General features: G+C 45.8%; 1 non-coding gene across 1 annotated transcript; it reads right to left on the bottom strand.

Annotated features, from left to right (window-relative positions):
• Positions 1-1,456: 1,456 nt before the first annotated feature.
• Positions 1,457-1,529, bottom strand: TRNAT-UGU (transfer RNA threonine (anticodon UGU)). The gene has a single exon. It is a non-coding gene; the product is annotated as a tRNA-Thr (tRNA).
• Positions 1,530-6,239: the final 4,710 nt, after the last annotated feature.

The following is a 6,239-nucleotide window of genomic DNA, read 5'->3' as shown; positions in this document are numbered from 1 at the left end:
ATACCCTTAGGCTAAGATGGAGCCAAAATAAATTGCATCATTTTGCAAGTTCAACTTAAAATGGAACTGCTTTCAAAGTTATGTTTTCTCCTACTGCCATCTTCTGGACTTGCCTGTTTGGGATGTAATGTTGCCATTAAGCGAGGTTCAACTTGGAATGGTACAACTGCTGTGTAGAATAACAGCCTACAGCATTTGAGACAAACTGCTTGAGAAGGTGTAATTGATAACTAGCTGTAGGAGTTTGGTAAGAAAAACAACCCTCAGGTGTAAGGCAAATACCGGCAGAACAACCACACAGCTCAGCTGACCAACTTCTCATTTTCTGGGGGCAATCCATGGTTCTTTCATTTAGAATAAGGTGGAAGAGACCTCAACAGGTGCTGAAACCCAAAACATAAAAAAAATGGGAGCTGCCAGGTAAGGAAATGTAGTGTCAGCCTTTCCTTGTGTCAGCCAAACTACAGTCCTAGCCTGTTACTGTTACTCCCTCCTCCTCGCACAGAATCAGCGTGGCTGCTGATGGATTTTACAGAACTGTTATGGAAAATGCAACAAGCGGGAAGAACACAAAAATGTTCTGCTGTCCATATAACTCAGGTCTTCACCCAATAATCGTAGATGCTGGGGAAGTTTAATGAAAATGGACTTGGAAGTGGCCAGCCTCACATGGTCTCATTAAGTAGCATTGCCTGTTACCCCTCCTATATTCTCCCATAGGGCTAGGTGCTAGTCCAGCTCTAACAAAACATTAAAGCTTTTCTAGGGAAGAGAAACCCTAAAGGAAAAAAGAAAAACCACAGAGAAAACAACTGGCTGTGGGAGATAAAGGAGTGCGAGGGTCACAGGATCAAAAATGCATTGCTTGGGAACCTGAGAGGGACACGGAGCAGGGCATCCACATCTCCCTTAAAGATGCCGGGGGGATAGATGCTGCCCGGCATTGCTCTGCCAGGAGACAGGGGAGGACAGGAACGGAGGTGGCCCCCACAGCTGCAAGGAGCCCCCCGAGAAGCCTTCCCTGGGGCACCAGCCGCCGGGGCTGAGAGGAGATTGATAAGGAGGGCCGCGGCCTGGCCGGGCCTCTGAAGGGGAGGGTATAAATAAAAGGGGAGGCACAGCCAAAACTCTTCAGAGTTTCCGAAGGGCCTGGAGAAGGGCCTGTGCCGAGGCCTGCTGCCGCCACGCCTCTGCGGGATTCGCCCTTTACCCGGACCCAAGGGAGGATCCGCGGCCGCTGCCCCGCTGTCCCTGCCGGATGCGAGACGACCCCGCCCCAACGGCCGCCAACGGCCGCGCGCGGAGGCGGCGCCCCCTGTCGGCCGTGGGGCCGTGGCCGTGAGGCGCCCGGGCGACGCAGCGTAGGCCCACTGCCCCGGGAAGCGAGGCCCGGGCGGCTCCGCGACTGAGGAAAAAAATTTACCCGTCTTGGCAGGCGGAAAACGAAAAGCACAGAAGGCCCCAGCGAGGATCGAACTCGCGACCCCTGGTTTACAAGACCAGTGCTCTAACCACTGAGCTATGGAGCCACCTATCATTTCCACCCCTGCCGACAGGTGCTGTGCGCTTCGGCGCCCGCCCGCGGGGCGCCCGCCCGCGGGGCGCCCGCTGCACCCCTCTCCGCGCCCCCGGCGAGCACCTGCGGGCCTCGCGGGTGCCGCCGGGGCGCCTGGGCGGGCGCTGCGTGGCGGCAGCCACCCGCGAGGCCTCGGGGAGGCTGGAGCCGGCTCCCGGCATGGCCCCAGCGGCTGCCGGCCGCCACCGCCCGCCAACGGCTTGGTGCTGCTGCTGGGCCGGGCCGGGGCCTGCTGCTGTCGCTCTCGGCTCGGGGACTCCGCCGCCCTCTGCCTGGGTTATTTCACGCAAAGCCGGTTTTCCTCGCAGGGAGGGGACTCTTGCCGGCGCAGGTGGCCGCCTAGGCCCCGCCTCTGTAACTGCCCGCGGCTCTTCTACACCTGCAACGCATCTAGCCCGGAGTCAGGGAAATGGCAGGCCGCATGGGGCCTGCTTCTTGTCTCAGGGCTCTCTGAGGGCGTTTTGTCCTTCTGATCCCCCTACTCCGAGTCCCATCCTTTGCGTTTTCCCTGGATCTGTTCCCTCCCCCTGGAAAAGTGACCTGTGACTGTGGTGAATGCTGGTCCCAGCAAGCTCACCCTCAGGGTATCCCCCCGGGGCAGCCAGGTTAGTCCTGCCCAGTTTGTTAATGGGGTATGGTGCCTGCAAGTATGCTGACTGCAAACTCAGGATGAAGTAGACTTGTGTATAATTAAATATGCTGTTGTAATGGACAACGTTTCAATGACAAATTAAGCCTTGCAAAAGGATTACCTCAAGGATTGCTACAATATTCTTCAGTCCTTAAACCATCTAGTTTTGTAATCCATGCTGTGAAAAAGCTAGTAGGTGTTCCTCACAGTGGGAGCTGATTCTACATTTTGGGATATAGAGCTGCACAACATACAATTTTTTGCAAAGTGAAAACTCTTAAAAAAAAGTTTAGAGATTATAATCAACTTGGTGTTGTAAATCTTCTCAGCTTTTGTGAAACCTGATGGTATGGAAAAACTGTGGTTTAATTTTCTTTCAAATAAACCACAAAACTAGGTTGATTAGGATATGAACTCTACTGCGAGATAAATAGGCATTGTGTAGCCTTAATTTTTCTTCTCAATTTCACAGAATAATGAAGTTTGAAGCTGCTGAAGATTTTCTCTTCCTTGCATAAGAAAGCCAGTCTTTCACATTCAGCTCTCATCCATGAAAGTTTGGATAGAAGTGAAAAGGTAAGCTGTGAAGAGGAAGTTGAGAGACCCTGCTCTGGAACAATACCCTGTGCTGGGCTCTCTCAATAAATTTGATTCCTGTTGAACACTGGAAGCACATTTTAGAAAAGCAGACGTGACTTGCTAGGTGCCAGGCTTAAACAGAATGTGATAAAAAATAAAGCTCCTTGAAATGAGAATGGACAGAAAGAGCTGCATTAAGGAATTAAAGACCTTTTTTCCATTCCACACTCCACAATCATGAATTAGGTCAATCATGAACTAGGTCTTTTTTTTTTTTTCTCTCTCCTTACACCTTTGCTTTAAATGGATATGATCTCTGCAGACAAACAAAACCAGTTCTGGTGAACTCAGTCTTTTTGTTTATATAAGACAGTATAATTACTTTAAAATACCTGCTTCTGACTGCTGGTGTGGCAGCTGATAAATTCATTAAGTTTCACATTTCTCTGATAGTTTTTTTCCCTTCCCTTTGAGGATGGTGATTCTTTAGAGATGGTGAAGCTCTTTTGAAAAGGGCTAAAATGTCAGTGGTTACAGGCTATGCCTTGGGAAACTGAAATATAAACATAGCTTGTTTTATAACTTTCCTTTTAAACTAGATAGGAGCAGAACTGTCCTATATCTTTCCTAGAGTAAGACAAACCTACTTTAACCAGTCTAGCAGTGCTGAGCAGCAGGGTGAACCTCAGAATCAAGCTGTCTGTGGTAGTATGGCTACTTGTCACCTTCATCTTCTCACTTAGTTGCAAATTCTGTAACTCTGCTGTAATTGCCCTGCTTCCAGATTCCTTTTACTGTCTCCTTAGCGCTTACTGTGAGGTGGCTTCAAATTCTGTGTAGCAGACAGTGAGAGTCTGTCAGACATGCTGCGTGGGATTCAAGATATGATGTAGATATCATCCTATCAGTAAGTCTTCTACTTTCCCTTTATAATGGAAATTAAGGAAATGACATGCTTCTAGGATGCAGTTCATCTCATCTGAAGGTAGACCTCTAAAATAGCTTGGCTGAATCATGATCTAGGAATGCTTGTTTCTCAGCTGACTGTACAGAGAGTCTATGCTGAAAACGTCATCAGTTAAGTGGGACAGATCTCACTGGTCATGACAGATTTTTTACCAGCAGAATTCTGCTCGTGGCCCACATAATCAGACAGATATTCCTCGTGAGATGTGGCTGGGGATGGACACAGCAGTTGTTTTAACAGGCACAGCAGCACTACACAGCTCCTGTCTGCAAGCTACTAATGCTCTTAACCAGTTCATCCTCTCAGGCCATGTTTGCACGGGAATAAGCTTTAGTGTATATTAGGACCTTTCTGATTTAATGTTTGAAATAGCTGGAAAATTCTCATGGATAAAATGTTACAATAAGTTTTAGTATTTACATTATTTTCTATGTACTCACTGAGACCCATTAGGACTAGGCCAAGAGAGTTTTTAGAGAGATAGCAAGATAAAATCTATGTCCAAAAAAAAAAGATTTTAGTTGTATTCTGCAACTAAATACAAAGATTTAGAAATTTAAGCGTTTAGGGCAATAATACACCTGTCTTCTCTTCAGGCTGACGTTATTACTGTTGAAAGCCAGTAGGTGGAACCTAAGTACGGTGTAAAAGGAAAGGGATAATACGGGTCCCTTAACAGACTTCAAATGCTAAAAAGGGTGTGTGTGGTTTTTTTAGCTCACAGTTTTTTTAAAAAAAATCTGTAGAACAAATTACCTTTAAAGATGTGCCCCAGACATGAAAAGATCTACCTCTGTATATGCTCGATAAAGTTTCTGCTGATTGGAGTAGGATTAAACTTATGTTGTGTGTTCCCCTTGTAATATCAGGGCTTACCCAAGCATTCTGTCTTTTCATCTGGTTCAGTGAATTAGTGCTGATTAAAAGTGGAGGGCTAATGACAGCTGTTTAGTGAAAAGCATGGTAAAAGCAAGCAGGCAGGCCCTTTGCAAACTGCCCAGCTGACATAACACATTTGGCTTTCTCTTTCATATAGAAGAATTCTGTAACAGAGTCACTCCCAAGGTAAAAAGGAATACTTAGTTATTGGAAGGAGCATACAGAAAAGTTTTCCCCTTCCTGAGGACAGCTATTAAGAAGGAGCAGGATATGAAAGATATATCCTAGACTTTCTCTACTCCAAGGAAAATAAGATGTTTAGTGTAATGTCAGATGCAGTCTTGCCTTCAGTCTGGACCAAGGCTGGTATTAAAAAATAAATTAGTTGTTCCTGATTAGCTCTCTGCATGTTCTTACAAGCCCTCAGAGCAAATGTGTTTAACTGCGTGTAAAGCTGATGTCAGTAGCAGATGTCAACCATGTTACTGTGAATTTACATCCATCTCATTGCTAAGAGCAGTGTGCTGATCTCATGCGTATTCCATATGATCTTGTTGCCATATCTTATATTCAAATGCTAACAGGAGAAGCAAATCAAAGGAATGACTCTTCATACAGCTGGCTCCTGAATTATCCCTGGAAATTCTGTTGTACTACAGTAGGTTTTTTTCTAAACTTCTTTGCCTGGCTGTCCATCAGCTCCCTGCTGAATTTGGTTTTACTGCTATTTTGCAGGATTCATCCCTTTGTTCCACCAACCAACTTTGGGCTGCAGTGGTATGAAATAAATAGCAGTGGCAGTTTTCTCTGCAAATGTGGTGTGCCTCATAACAAGTTGTCATGGCTTGCCTACCTTTGTCCTTTTCACAGCTGATTCTCTGTGTCCTGAGGGCAGTCTAGTACCCCATGGTTTATCTCAGCAGACATACAGATCAGCAAAACTGGCATGCTTGCCTTTCTTTGTCAACATCTGTGAGAAAGGACTTGTAGCATAGCTCTTGTCCTTTTATGAAGCTGGATGTTCTGAAGGTTTTAGTTGTGTTTGACATATCCAGAAATATTATTTCATTTCTTAAAAGAACCCTGTAGTAACCTAAAGGTGTCTGTATGTTTGATATATTCATTTTAACTGTCAAGTTCTGGCGGACAATTTTGTCTTGTACAAACACAATGTGTTTTGAGTAAAAGGCTATCAGTTTGGGTGGACTTTGGAGCTGGTCCTTGGGGTATTTTGAGCATTGAAAGATCTCAGAATGTGGTTGTCTTGGCTTCTCTTCTGCATGTGAAATTTTCAGGTCCTGTTTGATCAAGAACTGCCTGAGGAAATGTCCTATTGTTCTGTGGTTTTGACCCAATCAGTCCTTTTAAAAAGACAGTGTTCTTTAAATTACACAGGAGTGATCCATTTGTCCTTGACACGTGGAGGACAACACAAAACTGTGAGCTAGAATTAGATAAAAATCGGTAAAAATAAACTTCCATGTTTTTTTCACTAACAGTTGCTGTTTGCTACAGGGTCTGGATAATGTACCACAAAGGCTATGTACAGGTTTGAGCTTGTGCACTGCTTGCACCCCAGCATGAGATCATGGTGTGCACCCTTCCCC

Source organism: Apteryx mantelli, chromosome 3 (assembly GCF_036417845.1).
Source record: "Apteryx mantelli isolate bAptMan1 chromosome 3, bAptMan1.hap1, whole genome shotgun sequence".
In the NCBI taxonomy this organism is placed as follows: domain Eukaryota; kingdom Metazoa; phylum Chordata; class Aves; order Apterygiformes; family Apterygidae; genus Apteryx; species Apteryx mantelli.
The sequence above is the reverse complement of the archived record's forward strand: the minus strand, read 5'-3'. Positions and strand labels throughout refer to the sequence as shown.